At 39.5% G+C, this 23,633-nt stretch overlaps 1 long non-coding RNA gene across 6 annotated transcripts in view; it reads right to left on the bottom strand.

The window, feature by feature from the left end:
- Nucleotides 1-646: 646 nt before the first annotated feature.
- The window catches only part of LOC116663657, a 333,860-nt gene continuing 310,873 nt past the window's right edge, over nucleotides 647-23,633 (bottom strand). For 5 of the 6 annotated variants that reach the window (XR_004319919.1, XR_004319918.1, XR_004319924.1 and 2 more), the window contains one exon: nucleotides 9,518-15,068. This is a non-coding gene — a long non-coding RNA (uncharacterized LOC116663657). Of the gene's footprint in view, nucleotides 784-6,567; nucleotides 6,828-9,517; nucleotides 15,069-23,633 lie in introns of those variants that run through there. The other variant, XR_004319922.1, reaches the window with a different exon arrangement.

The following is a 23,633-nucleotide window of genomic DNA, read 5'->3' as shown; positions in this document are numbered from 1 at the left end:
TGAATAGTACTTTCTTTAGCTTCTATTCATTTGGGACATTCAATATTCTGTCTGTAAATCTCTCTAGCTAAACTCTTAACCTCATTAAGTATCCAATCTTTCTATCTTCGAAGTTACTACAGGTAACAATTTCCTTCATTTGTCTAAAAATGTATAACATGAGTCCTTTTCCCCCTTGCCTCCAATAGAAATTCTAGTGTTCTTCCAGCCTCCGCTCAGTTCCCTCACTTTTCTACGTCTTCTGTGTAGTCCCAAATCCTGTATTAATCATGTTTTTGTTCTCTGTATTTTATGATGATTTGACATTTTGGGGCCTTGCTGACCCAGAAGAGACTGACCCCTCTGAGGGCTAGCAAGTTCCCAGAAACAGCAAATGACTACAATGCAAGTATACCTTCCATATACAAAGCAACTAATCCAAAGCCCACACCTACCAATTGCCCCCTTTACCAAGTTCTCACACCTCACTCACTGCCCTAACTACCCCAGGGCCAGGTATCACACAACTCAAGATGATTTCTATACCAAAAGCCTGCTGATATTATTCAGAGTAACCAATCCTAAACCTGCTTAGCCTGATTACCTTTTTTACCCACTCCTTCCCATGAAAACCACATAAAGGCTCTTACCCATACTTTTCCCTCATTCCTGTTTCTTGACAGACCCTGGTGCTTCTTCATGTGACCCTGCATACTGTAGCATGCCTCTTCCTCTTGAAAACTGTGAGGGCACAAACTATCTGTTCAATGGCAATCATCTTCTGATCTGTTTGCCTCATCATACCTGAATTAAAAAACAAAAATCCTAGGTATATTTTAAAGCAATCCAATGCCATATGCTTTAGGTTTCAGAGCAGCACCCCACTTCTAGGTACCAAATTCTACATTAAGTTTTGTTGCTACATAACAGTCACCCTAAACCCAGTGGCTTAAGAACTCAATAATCTTTCATTTCTCACAGTTCTGTGGGTTGTTGGCTCAGCTGAGCATTCTTCTGCTCCATGTGGAGGAGCTGAGATCACTCAAGTGGCTGCATTTGACAGGGAGCACAGCTGGGGGTGGAAAATCCAAGATGGTCCTCCAAGGCCTCTCTCTAATTGTCTTCTCATTATTCAGTAGTCAAAATTGAGCTGTTTCATAACATGGCAGCTGACTTCTTAAAGTGAACATTCCAAAAGACAATCCCCAGTGTGCAAATATTTATCAAGCTCTGCTTGAGCTGTGTTTGTTAATATCTCATCGACCACACCATCTTCGAGCTCCTACTCCATGTGGGAGGGGACTGCCCAATGGCTGAAGGCTGAGTGGTATGGGTCTTCTGGGGCCACCAGTGTAACAGTCTACTACACCACTATGATAATGCCATTCTAAGTTTTCTTTTACTCTGGGGGATAGCCCATGGACTGTAGCAGAAAATGGTCACATGTTGGAATGTGGTAGAGACAAAAGGTCTGCAAAACATGAGTGTAGACAATCCTGATGGATTTGATTTTTCATTCCTCAACCAGCCATGTTGGCATTCTAGAGATCCAAACTTTCGTTTTCCTAGAACAGCTCTTAACTTGGGGTTAAATGGCATTACACTGCCAGTAAGCTTTTATTTACTCGGTATCCCCGTCACTATTAAAGAGACTTTCTGTGGCTAACTCTATTTGAGATGTTCTTTCTACTTTTTTTTTTTCCATTGCCATCACTGTTCCTGTTTCTTTTTCCTCCATAGATTCCTTTGGTTACATTGACATTCTGAGAGGAGACAGTCCTCAGCAATTATCTACAGGGAAGCATGTGCTACTTATGGCAGTCTGCTCTTTCTTGTTTCCTGCCTTGCTAATTTTGTGAAATTGGTTATTTGTGAATAGTTACTTGATTACAGAAATAACCTACTGAAACCTAGAATTACTGTAAAAACTTAGACGATTAAGGTCATCTACATGGTTCCGAATCACTGAGAAAAAAAAGGGCATATCCAGGCTCCCGTCTGACTATGAAATATTTCTCTATTTGGGAGTATCTTTGGGTTTTTAAATCACATATAGAAAGCCAAACTGATAACTGTTTTATTGAGATGTTGAAAAATCGCAGGGCGTCTACCCATCAGATCACTCATTTCAAATGTCATCCTGAGTCAGGCCTCTCCTGAATACAGTGAATACTACACCCTGCACGTTAACCTCCACTTGCACCTTCTATTTATGATGCATTGCTGATCCTGTGACCTGGATTCATTTAGGAAGCCTCTGCTTTGCAGTTTTCTGCAGGTTTCAAAGTAGGATCCACCTATAATATTCATAAAAGGTACTTGAAGTATCGTTTTAAAATATAAATCCTTGGGACTTGCCTCAGATCTACCACATCAGAGTTTCTGAAGTTTAAACCCAGGAATCTGGATTTTTTTTTTTGACAAGTGTCCATGTTTGCTGCATGTCCTCTAAAGTTCAAGAATTACTGCTGTAAAGGGAAAGACAAAAATAGGGTGTGAGACTCAATCTAAGTTAAATAATATTCATGTTTGGTTTCCAAGAAGAGGGACAAGATCTGAGTTTAGCAAAAATCAGAACTGAGGTTTGTCTTTGGAGACCTTCTCATCTCCCTTTCATCACTGCTCTCTCTCATCCTTCAATAATTCAGCAGAAACTGTCATTTGTTTAGCTAGCTCTGTAAGCTAGGCACTGGGTTCGAGCCTCACAAAATTCCGCGGTCTAAGTAACAGTGTCATCCTCATCCGTGAATAAGGCTGTTGAGGCTCATTGAGGTTATGGAATTTGTCCAGACCAGGAGCTAAGGAAAAGTAAAGCCACAACTGGAGCTCACATTTGCTTTCTAGTCACTTGCTTGAGAAACTAATTCACACGGTGGGGATAGGGGTGTTAGGTTCCAACACTTGAGTATCCCTGCATCTGCCTAAGGCCATCCCCAGTTTTTCAGAACCTTCAATGCCAGCACACCTTAGAAGCATCTTTCTCTTCCCTTTTTAAATCAATTCTTTAGTTTCCTTTTTGTGGATATTTCTCCCAATTCTTTGCACCAAAGAGTGGAAGGCTGATGGCCAGTATCCTCCCCATCTCAGCCATCTCTAGAGTGTTATTAGGCAAAATGCAGCCTCTTTGATTACACAACTAGCCAAACATCTTCCAGATAAAAAATAAATAGCAAAGCTTACTGCTGAAGCCCCTTCTTCCTCATAAATGACTCCAGTGGAGTATACACCCCATGTCTATGATTCAGTCACTGGGCTCCGATACCTAGAAGAGTGCCTGGTGCCTCATGCTCACAGTCACTAAATGTCAAGTGACTAAACTGCATTATTCCCCAGTTTTACTGAGAAATAATTGACATACAACACTGTATAAGTTTAAGTCATACAGCATATTGGCTTGATGTATACTTATCGTGAAATGATTACTACAATAGTTTCAGCTAACAGCTATCTTCTCATATAGATACAAACAAAAAGAAAAGCAAGAAAAAAAAAAAGGAAAAAAGTGTTCTCCTTGTGATGAGAACTCAGAATTTACTCTCTTAACAACTTTCCTCTGTATCATACACCAGTGTTGCCTACAGTCGTCATATTGTATGTTACATTCCTAGTCCTTGGAAGTTTGTAGCTTTCAACCACCTACCTCCAGCTCCCCCTCCTGTAGCCCCCATCTTTAGTAACCACAAGTCTGACCTCTTTCTATGACTTTTTTTTTTAATTTCACATGTAAGTGAGATCATACTGTATTTGTCTTTCTCTGTCTGACTTATTTCACTTAGCATAATGCCTTCAAGATCTATCCATGTTGTCGCAAATGGTAGGATTTTGTTTTTTATGGTTAAATAATATTCCATTGTATATATAGTCGACCTTTTGTATCCTAAGGTTCTGCATCCACGGATTCAGTCACAGATTAAAAATATTTTTTAAAAAATTCCAGAAAGTTCCAAAAAGCAAAACCTGAATTTGCCCACATGCTGGCTACTATTTATATAACTTTTGCATTGTATTTACAACTATTTACATAGTATTTACATTGTGTTGGGTATTATAAGTAATCTAGAGATGTTCAGAGTATATAGGAAGAAGTGCATAGGTTACATACACATACACGTTTTATAAAAGGGACTTGAGCAATCATGAACTTTGGCATCTGAGAGGGGTCCTGGAACCAATCCCACAGGGGTACCTAGGGATAACTACATATACCACAACTTCTTTTTCCATTCATCCATCAATGGATACTTAGGTTGTTTCCATGTCTTGGCTACTATAAACAATGCTGTTAGAACATAAGGGTACAGAAACTTTTTTGAGTTAGTGTTTTCATTTCCTTTGGATATATTCCCAGAGGTGAAATTACTAGATCATATGGTAGTTCCATTTTTACTTTTTTGAGAATTTATCCATTCTATTTTCCATAATGACTATACCAATTTACAACCCTACTAACAGTGCACAAGGGTTGCCTTTTCTCCACATCCTTGCCAGCATTTGTTATCTCTTGTCTTTTTGATGATGGCATTCTAACAAGCATGAAGTGTTATCTCATTGTGGTCTTAATTTGCATTTCCCTAATGACTAGTGATGTTGATCACCTTTTCATGTATGTGTTGGCCTTTCATCTTCTTTGAAGAAATGTCTCTTCAGGTCCTTTGCCCATTTTGTAGTTGTGTTATTTGTTTTTCTGCTATTGAGCTGCATGAGTTATTAATATATTTTTGGGTATTAACCCTTTATCGGATATATGGTTTGCAAATATTGCTTCAGATAACATAGGTTGTCTTTTCAAAGTGTATTTTAACACTATGATTCTTATCAGAAAATTCAGAAAGTAAGATAGCTAAGATCTGGGTAAAAATTTCCAGGAAGGGAAAGTTGATCTCCTAGATAGGTCACCTCCTGTTCTGTGCATTAACTTGACTAAGCAATATATTTGCAGTTGTGCCCAATGTGTGGCCCAGAAATGGGAATTTCAGGTGCTTTACTAGGAATATTTGGCCAAATGCCAATGGGTATCTGGATATTAAAGCTAAGCTACAGACTTTTTGATAAATCTATAATACATTCTTTCCCTCATGAAACAAATATTTATTGAGCACTTACTATGTACAGGCATAGCTCCAGGGACTGGGAATACAGTAGTTGACAAAATTACCAAAAGTTCTAGTCCTTACTGGGTTTATTATGCTCTGTTTGGGGAGGAGGGGTGGTTGTTCAAAAGGAAACAAAGACCATGACCAGATCTGCTTTAACGGAAGAGAACAGGCAAACATAAACACTCAGACCAACATCAGAGGCATATGCATTGAAGGAGAGAGAAGAGACCAACTAAGCGTCTTACATAATAAATCTGCACTGTGCCCGTGTGGCCTTCTCTGTGTAAGGCTATAGACCTAAAAATGGCTGCATTAGGGATGGGCTTGGACTAGGGTAAAAATGATGCCACGAAGGATGTTACCGTGGTGATACTCTAGTTCCACCCTTCTCCTCCAAAGCTTATAGTACAGATTCTTCTGCTTGGATACCACAGAAACCCTGAGCGTGTGCATCAGGGCTGCCATGGGATGGCTGACACATGCACAGAAGCCGGGCCTGCCTTCCCTGGGCTGGTGGTGGCCTGGAGAGGCACTGTCAGGGAGATCCCATGCTCATTCTCCTGGCCCAGCCTAGCCTGGTCAGGGTCATAGTAACACTAGGAGGTCCTTGCTCCTTAAGGCCCAGGAGGATTCTCCTTTTGGAGACCCCAAATGTGCTTATTTGGGCAATCTCAAGGAGAATCAGGCTGGTCTCTCTTCTCTCCTCTAATACATGTGCCTCTGATGTTAGTCTAAGTGCTTGTGAATTCTTGTGTTTCCCCATTCTGTGCCAGGCATGACATTCATGGTCCCCAAAATGTCACTTCCTCTCCTCCTAGAAAAACATCTGCACCCCCTCCTGCTTGAAGGACTGGTGTATTTTTTTTTTATCAGTGTCTCACCCTTTATTTTCTCTTAACATGTGAATATTCAAGGAAGAGTTAAATGGCTAAATTTCTAACACATGTGTGTGAATTAATTTCTCAGGCAGGTGACAAGAGAACTGAGAAAAAGAAAACTGGCAAGGTGGGTAAAAGGAATATAAGAGAGCAGAGAGGAGGGGCTGAGAGGGAGAGAGAAAAGGGAATAGAAATGAGCTCATGTGTGTACACCTACCACACACAGGAGCACACAGGTGTACATGCACCCACACATGCACACAACCTGAGATCCCCAGAGCCAAACTCCACACTCCCTCTCCTCCCCTGGGACAACCTCAAGGTGTGGCAGTTCAGCAGGAATGGTGGGGGTAAGTGTCCAAGCTCTGGAGTTGGACAAAATGGGTTCTAACCCCAACTTTAGTTCTGTGCATCTGTATGACCTTCTGCAAGTTACTGACTCTGAGCCTTAATTTCCTTATCTGTAAAAAGAAAAGCAGGAGGAGAGATAATAATACCTATTTCTTAGAAGCTTTGTGAGGATTATGTAAGATGATGTCTGCTGAGTGACTGGCAGAGCCTAACACACAACAAACCAAAGGGCAATGAGCTTCAGGATGTGTTTGGAAGGATACCTGGCTTGTAGGAGAGAAGTTGGAGTCTTCTATCACCTCTGTTGTCCTACTCCTCTGGAAGGGGTCAGGAAGGGCAAGGCAGGATAACATAGTTGATGTGTTTCTGCTGTTCAGGCTAGCCTGCCCAGAATCTGCAGAGATTTCTCGTCCAAATTGGACAGCATTGAGGCATTTATCTTGTTGCATAGTGACTTTCATCTCTAGCCGCTGCTTCTTCTGCCAGCACACAATTCCACCTGATTGCGAGTTCCTGTTGGGGCCTGGAACAAGAGATGTTACAGGTGAGGATGAAGGAACATCATGAGGGAGAAGCTTTCTTGGTGCCAGCCAGGCTCCATTGGCCAGAAACCCTACCACTCACTGCAGCAACCAAGACAGAGCCCCTCCCTTGCGGTCCACCTTCCTCCCCTCCTTCCTGCTCCTGCACAATACATAAGCACATTTTCTCTAAGGTTCTATTTGCCAACCTCATCTCCCCTTTCCCTCGCGGCATCAGGCTTTGGGTAAGAAGCAGTGGTGAGCTAGAGCAACATTCCGATTCACCTTTATAAACAGAAGCCTAGGTCCCCAGAGTCAGCTGCCATCTTCCCGCTTCTCCTTGCTTGGGCCTGAAACTGTGTCCCTAAGTGGCCCTGTTCACTGACTTGGGGACTTCCATTCAACCCATACTATGAAGAGAACAATGTGGGGCAGCCCTGTGGGCTTCTGAGCAGGAAGAGAGCAGCTGAAACAATAATTTCTCAGCTTGTTACCACACGCAGCTAATAGATTAATCAGTGCCTTCGCTGCAAGCCTTGAATATTAGTTTGAAATTAGCTTGGTTAAATACCCAGGCCTGGAATGTGCATGCCTGTGCATACATAAGGCAAAGGGATTTAGTGAGTCTCCTGAGAAATGTTCTTTTCCCCAGGACTTGCCTTCTCCATGCATTCCTGGCTCCCCCAGCAAGATGCACGGTTTTATCTCCACACTGACCCTGAGCCTAAACCTGGGCGCTATTAGGTGAGTGGGCAGAGTCTGCTGTAGACAATGGTCACACATCTGTTTTGGCTTCTCCCATAATAATTGAGAACTGGTAAGGAGAGTGATTAAGTGGGGATTCTTGAATCAGGTCACCTGAGCCTGAGATCTCTCTGGGGCACTTACTCTTATGCCATTTATCACTGTAAACCTCAGTGTCTTCCTCACTGCAATGTTGGTAAGAGTACCTGCCTCAGAGGGTTGTGGAAGGGTAACTGAGGTAATGAATATAAATTGCCAGCACAATGCCTGGCACACAATAAGTACTTAATAAATGTCAGATGTTATTGATAATCGTCTACATTTTTTTATAGTACTTAATTGTTTTCAAAGTATTTTCACATAAGTTTCATACGACTCTCCTAATCCAACCACCAGGTAGAAAATGCAAGTCATGTAGTTTTATCCTCACCTTTACAGTCAGAAAATTGAGTTCATCAGTGATTAAGGGTCATCGCTGTAACTAATGAGAACCCATTCTGCCATTTGTCCCCTTTGCCCTCCCCGCCAGCTGCTTTAAGAAGCTAAGAAACAATTAATTTTCCATTCATATCAGAAAAAGCAGGAGATGGAATTATATTACGTGCATCTTACCAAATAATACCCTCTCTGAGTTTGGGTTCACATTTGCGGTATGAGAGGGCTGCTGTGGTCTTTGGCTTTCCCTGAACAGCGGGGCTGGGTCCCATGGCAGCAGGGAGAGATGGCCCTGCTGCCCACTGATCTTTGCCCTCTACCATCCCCTAGAAGACACTGCCTGTGTTGAAGCTGCTTCCACGACTCCATTATCTTCCAGGTAGAGCTGAGTTCCGGGAGTGCACAGGAGCTACTTTAACTGTGTTTCTCCTGGAGCAGCTGTGTTGACCACAGAGTCTGTACTCAATAACTGCTTGTGGATCGATGATTTTGTAATTTGAGGTTCCTTAATTCAGGCCTAATTAATGCCTATGTCAAGGTTAGCCTCATTAGCCTAACAAGCATTTTGATATTCTTAGGAGTCCAAACATTCAGATAAGAAAACTGCAGCTCTAAATGGTTTTACCAAGAGGGTAGCAGGGGAACACATTTCTATAAACTTACACATTATTATACAAAAAAAGTTGCTTCAAAGCTTTCAGAGGACACCACCATAGTCGTTATTTATCAAGAAGAACCAAAAAGGCAATCTTTCTGTATATATCAGCATTAGTCTTTCAAGATTTTAATTAAAAATGACTGTGACCCAGAAACATGTACTAGAGAAAGCAGGACATGCAGTAGACATGTAGGAGACACGCAGTAGACATCAATGGCATTTCCCATGCCCCCTCCCCACCCCCAACTCCTGGTTTTGTAGATTTGGATTCCAAAGCAAACTGCTTTGCAACTTTCATACAAATCAGGTAACTTTCTCTTAGATAATGATGGTATATTTACCATCATGGCTCCATGGACTATGATCATGAATAATTGAGGGCCTAGACCATAGTACTTGCTAAAGTCAACTTTGGTTTTTCTTAAAATTAAACTGTATCACGAGAACGGAATTAAACTGTGAACTAACCAGAAAAGTGACAGTATACAAAAGACTAACCAGAAGACAGATGAGATAGTATAAAAAAAAATGATAGGTTACTTGGAGGTATATAAGTTCATGTATTTTGAAGAAATATAAATACATGATATAATAAGGTACCAATGTATAACTCAACTGTTATCAATGCATGCTTAATTTAATCCTGGTTCTACATGGGGAAAGTTGTTAAAAAAAAAAGTCTTTTTTCTTAGAGACAAATACATTCCAGGATCCACACTCTGCTTTTCAGTGTACTGGCTTATTAACAAATGACATTACAAGGAACTTTATCCCATTTTGCTTGGCATTTATACCATCTAACATTTCAGTTGTTTTACTTACTTTTTAAATTCTTTAAATTTCAAAATGGTTCTTTCTTTTTTTTTTTTTAATTCCAAAAGCAGATAATAAGAACAATCATACAATAAGAATTCAAGGTCCTATATAAAATCTTTCTAAACAGATTTCCTTCATCTAACAACTTTTTTTTTACAAGAACCCTTTTTGAAACCTGAGGCTGACCATCAACTTACACATTAAATTTACTTATTTACTACTCATTTGCTTCAAGTTTCCAGCCTGGACTCTATCAAAGATCCATTGACCACAATGCTTCAAAATTTACTGTAAAAAAAACACATTCAAATGGAACACAAAATAGATAAAAAAATTTTTAAACTATTTTTAGCTATTTTAATTATTTTGAAATAATTTTAAATTTACAGATGAGTTTCAAGAATAATAAAAATAACTCCTGTATTCTCTTAATCCAAATTTACCAATTGTTAACCCTATGCTACTTTGCTTTCTCTCCCCACGTGATATGTATTATTATCCTGAACCATTTGAAAGTATTTGTAGAAATCATGTCTCTTTACCCCTAAATATTTCGATTTTTCTTAAGAATAAGGGCATGCTCTTATATAAACAGTACAATTATTTAGTTGAGGCTGTTTAATATTCATATATTACTATTATCTAATAAAAGGTTCACTATTAAATTTTATCAGTTGTCCCTGTAATGTCCATTATAGCAATCCTCCCCACCCCATGCCCAACTCAGAATCCAATACAAGATAACACATTTCTTTTAGTTGTCAGGCTTCTTTAGTTTATTTTAATCTGGAATAGTTTCTCAGGCTTTCATTGTCTTTTACAACATTGACATTTTGAAGAGTACAGAGTAACTGTTTGGAATCTGTCTGGTATTTCCTTGTAGGTTATCCATTTTCAGTAGGTGTGACATGTAAGAAATGCTGTGCCCTTTCACATGCATCACATCAGGAGACACATGATGTCAGGCTGTCCCGTCGTTGGTGATATTAACACATCACCTGGTTGAAGTGCTCTGTGTCACGTTTCCTCATTGTAGGCTTACCATTTTCCCCTTGATATTAACAAGGAGTCTGTGGGAAGATACTTTGAGACTATATAAATATACTGTTTCTTATCCAGCTTTCATCAGTCATTATAGCATCCCATGATGATATACTCAACTGATTTCTATGGATGACTGCAAAATGGTGATTTTTAAATGCTACCATTCTTTCTACATTTACGATGTAACATTCTATTGTAAGAAGAGCTTCCTCTTATCATCTGTTATTTATGTATTAATTTATTATCAATATGGACTTATAGGTTATTTTATTCAGTGGCTTATAAAAATTACTCTAATTATCTAGTTGCAAGCACAAATTGTCACATATTTGATTAGATGGAGCCCTTACAAGTTGGCTCTTGTATCCATTTGACATGTCCTTATCATTTTGTCATCATTTCTTTATTTGTAGCACAGCAAGGTGTTCTTAGTTCACCCTGGATTTTCTCTCTCCCAGTCCTGGAATCAACTGTAGAGTCCCTTTTAGTGAAAGATGAGTACTTAAAATTCCAAATGTAGGCATACAATCACATTTTCAAACATAGGCTTTGAAAGATATTCAGTGTTTTTTCTGTGATGTTTAAACTGCCAGTTAGGGCAAAGCTAACTGTGTCCACTGAACAAAACAGTGGGCATTCTATATTGACTGACATAGTGTTACAGATCTTAAGAATGTAAAGTACTACGAACTTCTTCTATTTTAAGATTCTAAGATACATGATAGCTTTAATAACAGCTTCTTGGATGGTGGAAGGAGGATAAAGTATTCTATATTAAATATTCACATTGATTATAAGGCATCTACTAATTTCAAAAACATTAAGATGTGAAAAAATTTGCATCTCAAAATCAAGAAAAACAAGCAATTTATCTCAAAGAAGAGCATATCATTATGACTTCATGCAGAAACATTCAAATGATTTAGGGAAAGCATTAAATAATGTTATAAACTGCTTTGTTTATATTTCTTGTCTGTCTTGTTATCCTTAACTGTACATTTTAAAATTTTCATTAGGTTGTAATAAAATTATAGTGCATAGGTCAAATGAGTCTATTTTAGTTTTTATAGATACATGAAAAATAAGAAGAAATCACAGTCAGATCTTCTATTCTTCAATGATTGAGATTAGAGAAGATATATTATCACTAGAAATATGTTGATTTGTTCCACACTTTCACATATGCTAAATTTTAATAGGTCTATTATATCATCTCAATGAATCAGAGAACTAAATGGATTTTAATAATAATAACATGAATATTTTATGTAAGGATGTGACTTTATCGTTAACAAACATGTTGCAAAGGCAATTTCACCAAGGGTAGCAGGGTGTACTAACTGATTAGGAGATCCTGCTGGGGATCTGACTGCCCCAGGTACAAGTCCTGTCTCTCTGCTGCTTACTAGATTTTCACCCTTAGGCAAATTACTTAACCTCTCTAGGCTTCAGTTTTCTCATTTGCCAGAAGAAAATGATCATAAGTACTTACCTCAAAAAGTCATCATGAGGAGAAAATGAAAGAATTCGGGGAGAGTGCATAGACCAATGCTTGGTACTCAGTAAACTGTTCAATAAATATGAGCTGATAAAAAAAGTAGATCAAAGACAGAAGTCAGCGTCATTCTAGGATCTTAGATGGATACATTTCCTTTGCATATTCCTTATAAGACAATGTAGTACTTTTCCCCTGCTTAAGAACTTAAGTGGATTGAATAGAAAGGATCTCCTTAAGTCCTAAGTTGGAAATACGAGTTAGGAATCTGCACTATACTGGGGACACGTGCACTTACCTATGTTTGTTTCATTATCAAGCTCTTCATTTGACTGTCAACAGGTCACAGTTTGCCTAACCTATCTTCCTTTTCATCATCTACTACCCTACTATCCATAGGAAAGCAGTAGTTTATGTGAGCTATTGGTTCAGAAGACTGAGCAAAAATTTTGAGCCTGAGATAAGCAGCAAAAAAGAGAAAAGAGCACACAGCCAGTGGATTTGGATTGCCCTGTCTCGTTCAAGTTGTGTCTGCTGGGTCACCCACTCTCTGCCACAATGCTGGTCATAAGTGGCCCTGAGGGTCCTTATCCTGGGACAATACCTCACAGATGATTAACATTTTAAAGAGAGAAGATACCCTTCATCTTCAATGATAAGGGATTCTCCATTTCCCTTTGAATTCTTTAATTGGCCTTTCTAATTAGAGGGATTTGTTGCTTTATTTGGCAGTAGTTGGCTATAATCTGTGTGGTTTCTGAAGGACTGGGCCAGATTGTTTGCATTTTAAAGGAATTCTGGGGAAGCCCTACCCCTTTCTAGGGTTTCTTTCATGCTATTCGAGGGTTTTAGAGAATTGAGGTCAAGGATGATCCATTAGCGTAGTGCAGAGGAAGAAAGCTGGGACGCCATTGACTATTTCAGAGTAATTACATCATCCACTCTGGCTCTGCTCCTACAACATCGTGTGAAGCTGTGGGTGAAGCAATATGCCAGATCAGACTGTCACAGGGTCTCCTGCCGTTTGTACGGCTCTTGACCCGTGAAGTTTTAGCAACTATACCACTCACTCCTGGGAAATCTCCAAAGTTCTTCCTGCTAAAGTTGGTTTGTCTGAAGTCTCCACTTAACTTAAAAGAAAGGAATTATTTTCTTGGAAAAGATTAAAGCACATGGGGACATGTGTGTAACAGCCAGCGTGGAACATAGTTCACTAGGGGCTACACTGTGATGTGGCTTAAACAAACAACATTAGAACAGAAAGTTTAATTATATGATCATAGTAAGAAGCAATTTGTAACAATTAACTCTTCAGGGAGGCTTGTTTTTACTTTGCCCTGCGGAAGCCTCAGGTGTTTGTTCAAAGGGACCAAACCCACAAATTGTGAAAGTCCTTTTAAAACTAGGGAGTCCCTGAGTTCTGCACTTTCCTGCTCAGCTAACTCTTCTGCTCCATTGACATCACCCACCAAACCACACACACCGCACCCCCACCCCACAAGGTTCACTAAAGGTAAATTCAGAAGTGTCTCCAGTTCCAGTCTTCTCTCGCACTCTGGATAGAAGCTGGATGTACGTATGGTTGCCTTGTCCCTTGTAGCTACCGGTTTATTGCCCATGATCTGTCCTCTGACCTTTTGCTATCAGCGTGTATCTCCCCAGCCTCAGGCTTTTTCACGGCTATTCTTGGTCTACGATTTTCTTCCTTGATTTCAGTGGCTTACCAAAGACCCAATTCAGCAGCCTGTCTGCCTCTGGCTCTTTAATTAGCTCCCCAGTGGCTTTTCTTAAAAGTCTTTCTGCATCATTTTGAAAGGGGCATTTTCTGTGTATAAAGCTCCCTCCTCATCAGGAGGTATGGCTTAATGCTTGCCTTACCCACCCCACACACAACCTACCAAGGCCTCTGATTATGAAAACATGCTACTAGAAGGATCAAGGATGAAATAATTTCTTTCTTCCAGTCATCATTTACTTCAACAGACGGTATTTGGTCACCTATTACATTCAATACACTGAAAGGCTACAATGATGAATGTATTTCCATTCCTGTTTCTGACTTACAGGTCAGAGTACTAGTTCTTAAAATTCATTGTGCGTAAGACTCTTCTGGGGGAACTTGTTAAAAATCAAATACCCAGACCCCATAACTCAGAGATTATGATACCACAGGTGTAGAGTGGGGCCTGAGAACCTGTATTTTTAACAACCCCCTCCCATACACTGAGAACTGAGGCAGGGATCCTGTGGATACTCTACTTTGTGAGAAGAAATACCACACCGCCCCACCCCTGCCAAGTCTCCACCACCTCCTCTCAGGTACAGAGTTCTAGGAAACCAGTAAAAGCAGGCAAAACATAGCCTATATTTTTGGTTTACATAAGTAAAATGTAGAGCTCCTGTTGTATCTGTATTGTTTATTCCTACCAAGATGCTCCAATTGCTTTATCTCCCTTTCCTTTGTCATAGGAGCGAGCACTAGGTACCTGAGTTTTAAAGATGAAGACACTGCAAACAATCATTCACCTGCCACACATTATGCAGCAAGTAGATTCACCCTCACAACATAATGAGACAGCATTCTTTGTCATATTCCAAAAATGCAGTGGCTTCCCCAAGCTCCAGTGCGCTCTGGTCACTCAATGTTGCATGAACAAGAAATGACTTTCTCAGGTTCACCGAGCCTGGGTTCACCGTGGGGCCCAGGAGTCTGCAATTTTTTGAAGTTCTGTGGATAATGATGCCGGACAATGATGCCGCTGGAGTGCGGAGAAAGCAGGGACGAGGGCGGTGTGAATCTGCTCACCCGCCTGTCTCCCCCCCCTGCTCAGCTTGAGTCCGTTGAACTTTGTGCTTCTGTCTGTGCTTATTCTCTTCTGGCTCCTACCCCTGCATCTTTTCTTTTTGGAAAAATACTCAGGGAACAATTCCATCTGTTTACTTGGAGCAGTGCTTGCTCTCTTCCCATATATGGTTGTCTGAGTCCATTCATCTCCAGAGTGAAGCCTGTGGATTCTCCGGTGAGTCCAAATTATGTTGGTGTTGAGAAGTCTGCTTGGGTGTACAGAAAATTACAGGCAAGATAAATATACATATATTAAATAGAGACTATATTATATATAACTATATATAAATTAGATACTTATTTATATATAAATAGATGCATACTGCAAAAATCTTAAAAGTACATTTGCCATTAACATTGTTCTTTCAATCTATTGTCTTTCTTCCTTCCATCTATTATCCTTAACTTCCAATATTATATGATGCTTATATCAAAACTATTTCTAATAGAAACTGCACGAATTTTACTTGCTGGCTCTCAGTCAGAGAAATGCTTTGGAGATGACCATGTCAAAGCTGTGCCAGGTACCCTAAAATTCTGGAGTGAGGCAATGAAAGAAAATCCATAAGTGTTTCGGTCTACATAATCTCAACTGGTTCAGAGTAAATCTGTGAAGAACACCAATATTTGACTGAGATCCTATTTCTTTTTTTTTCAGGTCTACAAATATTTTCTTGTCAATTGCTTCTCTGGTATAACTTGAACATCAGTATCTTCAACTTCAAAGAAAGTTTTTTTTTCATAAATACTTACACACTTAAAAATTTTTTTTTTCACTGAAGTGTAAATGAACATTTTGAGAAGTATTGGAAAGTTCTTGATACAGTGTAACAAGTGAGCTTTGGGGGTCTACAGACCTTCATTCAAACCCTGCTCATCACCTTACTAGATCTTTGACCTTGGACAAGTTAAATGACGTCTCTGAGCCTCAGTTTCCTCAGCTGTAAAATGGAGATAATAATAGTGCCTCCCTTAAAGTGATGCTGTAGTGAGAAAATAAGAAGAGGCACACAAAATGCTTAGCACAACATAGGCTCATGATAAACATTCATTAAAGGTTAAACCTTATTGTTATTATTATTAAATTTTGTTGTTTTATTATTAGTCTTGGAAATATTTGTATTTTCATAGATATCAGAATTTTAGGAAAAGAAATCAAACTCCTTATTAAGAATATCAGCAAGCAAATGGATAAGGATTTGGCAGGGGTGGCGAGTGCTCAATAAATGTTCTTGCTTGAAAGAATACCACTAGGTTTTAAATAAATTTATTTATTCAGCAAAACTGTATTGTGCATGTGCTATGTGAATTATATCTCAATAAATTAAACACACACACATACAGATAACACACGCGTAACTGTGTTGTGTTGTGTACACTTGTCCATGCAGGGCACTGAAAATCAGGAGCAGGGAATACTAAGATAAAGAAGGCACACTTCCTGCCTCTGGAGTATGAACAGGAGTTAGTCAGAGTTTAGTTCAGTGTCCCTGACTCACCATCTAACACAGCCTGAGAGCAGACATCAGCTTTCAAAGGAGAACATGCTTGAATGAATGTGTCACTTTCAAGAATGGTACACAAGGTTCCCCTCTCTGAATCACCTGAGAACCCTTCTAGGCACCAAGGGACTCAGGACACATCCTTTCCTTACCCAGCCTGATGTCAGGATGGCCCCTGTCAAGAGTTTACTTGATAAGGGATTGGAAAGTGGTAATCATGGGGATGGAGAGGGTAAAGATCCCCAACAATTAAAATGAAATGTTTATATTTACTATGGCAGGTTGGAAGAGTGGCAAGAAAAGTGGGGAAAGAAAATTTCCTGTCATTTTGGATTTGAAATTGTGCACAATGCAAGTTCTCCTTTACTGCAGGGCTGTAGAAAGCTCTGGCTAACACCACCATCTTACCACTGTAAATTTTCTATGGTTTTTTTCCCCTCAGGGCTTAGAAGTGCTTGAAGTATGTGTAGAAGTTTTCCATCCCTTGCTTTACTTTTTTTTTTTTTGGTGGGGGAGGGCTTAGGGGGAGGAAAGAAAAAAATGTTAATTTCTAGGAAAAGACCAAAGAATATATAGTTTTAGGTAAAGCATCTAGGCCAGCAAAGATGAGTTTCAGACCAAATATCATTCTTACTCCAATAAACTGAAACTTAAAAAAATTTTAAAAATAAAATGAAGTTTAAATAAATAAAGCAGGCCCTTAAAGATGATTCTTTGGCCAGAGTGAAATGTATTTTTTTCAACAGCAATGGAAAGGTCCTGTGGAGGAGTCCTGAGCTGGAAGTTGAGAAGAATGGGTTCTCATGCACATGCCCATTGGTCTCTGTGACCTCAGGCAAGTTTTACAACTTTCTAGGCTTAGACTCATCATCTGAAAAATAAAACTCTATGATGCTTAAAGCCTCTTCCATCTCAGACACACCATCAGTGCATAAAGTATGAGAATGTAACATCCCATCTCATGAAGCCATTTGGATTATTAAATGGGTTTCCTTTCCAAGTTTCATCAAAATTACGGATACTGCAGTTAATTACAGAATATTGGGCCTGTCCTGCTATTTCTGGAGCTCGCCTTTTTAAAGCCTAAATGACTCCTAAGACTACCATTTTATTTCTTCAAGCCAGCTATTATGTCTGGTGATTCATAAATCAATTCCTCACACATTTTTAGTTAGCAATTATCACCACCCTACGAGGTAAGTATTAGTTTTCCATTTTACAGATTAGAAAGATTAAGGCTCAGAGAAGTGAAATATTCTATCTCCCACAGCTAGTAAGTGGCATAACTTGGCCTTAGACTGAAAGATGTTGATTTTCATGTTAGTTCTCTTATGCTATTCTTATGCTAGGTCTTTGTGGTAATCCTGATTAATGTGGAAAGTCTCAGTGAAAATGCTGACAGTTGATATATTTTTATCATCTGTCACCTGAGGCCCTACCTACACCTGTACCATTAAGCTGCCACTCATCCATGTGAGACCCTGCCCATGAAAGACCTACGGGCATTATTTACTTAAATAATACCACTGAGTTTATAGCTGATTTATTTCTGTCCTTTTCTATTCTCTACTTGTTAATACACAGCCACCATTTGTGCACAACCCAAGCCGGAGATGCCAGTCATCGTTTTTTCTCTCATCTCCCATACCTAGTAAGTCACAAAATCTTACATATTCTTCTTTGGAAATGTCTATCTCCCTCCGCCTGTACCCATGGCCATTTCCCATGGTCAGCTTGTGTTATCTCATCTCCCTGACTCAAACTCTGCTAGCATTAGCCCATTTAAGACATGCCACTCATTATTTTTCATAATTAGAGCTTTTTCTGTGTGGCTTCTTCATGTAAAAACCTTTAATCCATCACCCTCTCTTCAAAAGAAAACTTCAGACTCCATCATACAGCATTAATATGTCTCCAGTCTACTTTCCAACTTAACCATGCCGGGCTTATCTCCTCACTCTCTGCAACATTCATCCTACTCTTTTTGGGCCCACTTCACCCAAGAAGAGCAGACATAAAAATAAAAAAGAAATTAAGTGATCCAGTTCTACAACCATCAACCTCTTAATGTCACTGGAAAAAAAGAGAAGCCAGCCAATGGGATTAAGATAGAGTTATCTCAGAGGTAAAGGGCCAGCGTTAGTTAATCAAAGATGCAGAGGGATTTTTTAAGAAAAGATCTGAACATAGCAGAAAGGATCTTGGTAACATAACAGGAGCTTCCTAGGGCACAAAGGAGCAGAACGTGGGAGGAGAATGGCTCCAAAAAGGGGAGGGGTTGATCTGCACAAAGCATCAAAGTGGACAGCTCTGTAGATCTTAGAAAAAGTAAAGGAGCAGAAGAAACATAACTGGACATCACCTTATCACCAAAGGCTGGTTGAAATCTGACTTAAAAGATCCTCATACATAAATTATCCTCAACCGATGATTCATTCATTCAACAAGTACCTCCTGAGTGCCTAATTTAAGTCAGGAGCTCAGCTAAGCAACGGTGACTCAGAAATTAATAAGCAAAAGGAAAAAAAAAGAGAGAAGAAATATTTAAAAATCCAACAGAAGCCCACATCTTCAAGAAGCCCATAACCTTGTGTTTGAGAATGACAAGTAAACAGTCATAAAAGAGTATAAATAAAAAAAAGTGATAAAGGCAAATACAGAGTGTTGGGGGTAGATCCAAACATGAGAGAGCCAAGGAGTTTTCTTCTTACGGAAAATGGTGGGGAGCCATTTTGGCAGCCTTTTTCTTAATTAAACTCTTGTGTTTTGAAAGTTTGACTATCTCGCATGTGACGAATATTGGGCTTCAGAAACCTACAAGTATGTGTGATATTACAGTAACCTAAGAACCCTGATTATAATTATCCTAAGCCACACCTGCCAGTATGGTAGGACACTGGTACCTCCCCAACTCCTCTAGCCCTCTCCAAGTAATGTCAGGGCCTCTTTGCGAGGCTGGGATTTTGCTTTTTCCCCAGTCATGTGTGCTCTGGACTTAATCTATCCCCACTCCATCTAATCATCACTGATTATACCTCTGCTGATCTCCTCCTGTAAGTCTGGGATGTCTGACCTCTCTAGTGTATTCTGTAACTATTCCACTAGCCTTGGGGTGGGAGGAGAGGGGGCCACAGGCTGGACTCTGCTACCGGAAATATGGAGTACATCCTTCTCTTCACTCCTTGCAGCCGAGTTGAGTTGGCTGCGCCTTTTTATAGAACTTTACTGAAGTTCCTGAATGGCAGAAGGGAATCACAATCAGTAGAGCTTACCTTCAAGCGCTTCTGGAAGCGCTGCTCTCAGAGCTCAAAGGCCAGGTGCACACTCACAGGTTACTTATATCATTCTGTTATATCAACTATATGGCTTCCTGCATCCTTCCAAGCCTTTCTCTGAGTCAGGGACTGATAAAACTCCAACACCATGAATCTGTTCAAGTCTACAATCCTTAGACTTCTGATGCCAACAGCAGTAGGCCAAAAGAGAAGAAGAAGATGGACCTTGGTGAGGTATTAAATACTACTGTCCCAAATCTCATTATCTATCGAAAGTTCAGTGACTTACCAGGATGACTGCCAATGGGAATAATCACTTCCTATAAACGGAATACCACCTCCTACCCCCCGGCGTCTAACCCTGTTCTCAGATCTCAACGTGACAACACTTCAGTAAGCATGACAGTGATGATAATAACACATGTTTATAGTGGGCTAAGTGCCAGGTACTTATATTATTAATTCATTTACTCTTCAAGACAATCTCATGAATATGTACAACTTTTTCCCCTATTTTATAGATGAGGAAATTGAGGCCCAAAGTAGTTAAGTCATTTGCCCAAGATCACACAACTGTTAAATGGTAGAAATTGCACTCGAATTCAGACCGTCTGGTTCCAGTGCCCATGCTGCTACCCAGTACATCAGACAGGCTCATGTCCAAGAGAAGAACATTGTCCAAACTCTGAGTCATTCAGAATTTTTTTAAATTGAGATTCAAATCACATGTCCTGTAATTCACTCATCTGAAGTATGCAGTTCAGTAGTTTTTAGCATATTCTCTGTGTTGTACAATCATCAATACAATCTAATTCTACAACAATTTTATCACTGCCTCTCCACCTCAAAAATCTCATATCCATTAGCAGTCATTCCCATTCTTGCTCCCCCTGCCCCTTGAGATCCCTGGCAACCACAATCGCTACTCTGTCTCTGGAAATTTGCTCATTTTGGACATTTTACATAAGTGAAAATATACAATATGTGGTCTTATATGACTGGCTTATTTCACTTAGAATAACATTTTCAAAGTTTGTCTGTGCCATAGCATGTATGAGAATTTCGCTCTTTTTATTGCATTATATTCTATTGGATGGCCATACCACATTTTGTTTATTCATTCATAAGCTGATTGACATTTGGATTGTTTCCACTTTTGGGCTATTACGAATAACGCAGCTATTAAATTTCACGTACAAGATTTCATGTGGCCGTATGTTTTAATCTCTCTTCAGTATATATCTAGTAGTGGAATTACTGGTTAACTCTCTCAGCTTAAATTAATCAAAATACAGGTCATCAAGAGCACAATCTAGATAGAATTTCCACTGACTCTCTCTAATTAGTTATCCCCTCGAAATGGTTTTTACGGTGAAAAGGGAAAATCCAATCTGTAGTTCTTAGCTTCTAGGACTCAGTGACTAGAGGATCCAAGAAAACACACACACACACACACACACACACACACTTTACATACACACACACACACTTTACATACACACACACTGTATATAAGAAAGAGTGATATGGACACAATATAGTTTAAATCCCCACAGAGACGATAAATATCCTCCTCACTGCTATCTCAGCCTGACCCAAAGCAGCCTCATTTGAAGCAATATTTTTCTGGCCAGACCCACATCATAATTCACATCACCAAACCAAACCCCTGGTTTCTCACAGAGAAGATCTTCTTCTATTACAGCATTTTTTGTTTGTTTGTTTGTTTTTTAAGAACAAGGCATATAGATTCTTGTTTTGCATTTCTGTAACTGCAGAGTTATTTAGTTAGGTTATGTATACCAAGGGACAAATTTGCCCTAAAGGAGCAATTCCCTTCCTCTTATAAGACAGAAAACTACTTCAACTCTTTCTAGCTCTATCAAGGTTTAGGAAAAAAAAATATATATATATATAGCTTGATTTTTCAGCTTGAACATAATGTAAAAATGTCAAAACACACAAATTTTGCTGAGTGGCTTTAATGTCAAATGTAGTGCCCCCAAGGACTAAACTGAACTAAAAGGATTAAATAATGAGTTGATTTATATAAAAGCATAAAAAAAAAATCATAGGTGATTAAACTATTCCCGGCATCCCCAAACCAAACACTTTCCAGCTTTTTTACTCTATGATTTTCCATTAACTAGGGTTCAGGGGTTTGCCTTTGGGACCACGTCCTACCCTTTATTTCCCTTCAACTTCCTTCCTTCATGGAGTCCCTTCCACACAGGATATGCTCAGTTAGCCATCTGATGTGCAAAGCCAATGGAGGTAATAAAGGCTATGTATTAATAAGTAAATGTCGAAAAAGATTAACTACTTAGTCATGTGTTTCCCAGCCTTTATAACATGTACCACAGTGCCTGGTGCACTCCTATAATTTCCCCTTCCCCCTGTTTCCCTCAGTCCTTGTTAGCTGTGGTCCAGGGCTTCCCCTGCAGCTTAAGTGAGGTTGCTCTCTCTCAGAACCATCTGAACATGGCCCATATTGGCTCCCTGCAATTCTGGTTAACAAGTATTTCTGCTCCTCTCCCCCCCGGGACTTTCCTTTGGATTGAAAAATACAAGTTTGAAAATATAATGAACCTTGAAGGTATTTTGCCCAGAGGTAGAGACAGTCTTGGAACAAAAAAAGGAACAAAAATTCCCTTCACAGCCATAATGTCTAAAGGCAGCCTGTCCATCTTAGACATGCCATCTGATCTGGATGACTTACTTGAATTTAACTCATCAAACAAGTTTTGGGTCGGTGTCTGTCCTGCGCTGTGACTTCTTCTTTCCTTCTTTCCAGTCAGGTGACTGACCTCTTTCCTGAAACTTACCAGTTTTCAACTGTCCACATGGTGGATATCTTTCCCAACTGAAATCTCTAAGAAATTTGTGGGTGGAACAGAACCCTGTGCAGAACCAAAAGACCAATTGTTCCTTGGTTGTTGGTCCTATTTTTGATGTTGCTCCTTGTCTACCAGGCTTCCCGACCCCCCTGTGAGCCTGCTCCTCTCATGGGCTCCTCACACTTGCTTGTCTGCCTGGATTTGTGATTTTGATCCACCCACCTCACAAGCTATCCTTATACTCTGCCCTTCCTTTCTGGTAGGGAGAGGCCAGTCTCCCTCATCACCCAACAACTGGTTGTATCCATTTCTATCCTCTTACAGAATCATCATTGCTTTTTTGGTCTGTTCACTTTCCCATGGGCTCTGCCTTGCTCTCCTGGTTCAAATATCTGCTTTGTCTTCATACTTTACTGCTGCTGCTGGTGCCGGCATGACCTAGAACATTTTACCCTACTTTATCAAGTAGCTGACCTCTGCTCTACCTTAAAAGATACTTGGCCACAATGAATTTAATTCTATTCTCTTTTCATTTCAAAAGTATCTGTACAGACTTAAGAGGGAGAAAGGGAGAGAGAGAAAAAACATAGAGAAAGAATTTCAGAAGCAGCATTTAAAAATGATGATTTGGAAATTGTCAGTGAATCTGTACAATAATTATCATGTGATTAAAAAGGTAGAGCTTCTCTAAATCTAGCATAACTTAAATTCCCTGAATTAAGTAAATTCAAATACTATTTTTAAAAGGGAAATATCCAGAGGATAGAAGGAAAATAATTTGTCTATCATTATATAACATTTTAATATTAATAAATTGACTGATTTTGAAGGCATTAGCAAGCCCGGTTGTACACATGAAGTTAGAATCAGAGGTACTATCAGATAAAGAGGAGGAAATGAGGCATTTATTCCTTTTTCCTTAACACAGCTACCCTATCCAGATGTTAAAATTAAGAGTGAGTTTGTGTTTCACAATTAGATTAGTCAAATATGTTGACCACCATAAAATATAATAGCTAAGATTTCTTTATGTGCCAAGAACTGGGTTAATCCAAGAATACTTTTATCAGGTAAGTAATATTATTATTATCACCATTTTAGAGATAGAAGTGCTGCTGCCTGTGATAAATTAATTACCTCCCTCAATGTCATCCAGC

Source organism: Camelus ferus, chromosome 1 (assembly GCF_009834535.1).
Source record: "Camelus ferus isolate YT-003-E chromosome 1, BCGSAC_Cfer_1.0, whole genome shotgun sequence".
Taxonomy (NCBI): domain Eukaryota; kingdom Metazoa; phylum Chordata; class Mammalia; order Artiodactyla; family Camelidae; genus Camelus; species Camelus ferus.
Note: the sequence above shows the minus strand (reverse complement) of the source record. Positions and strands in the feature narration are given on the sequence as shown.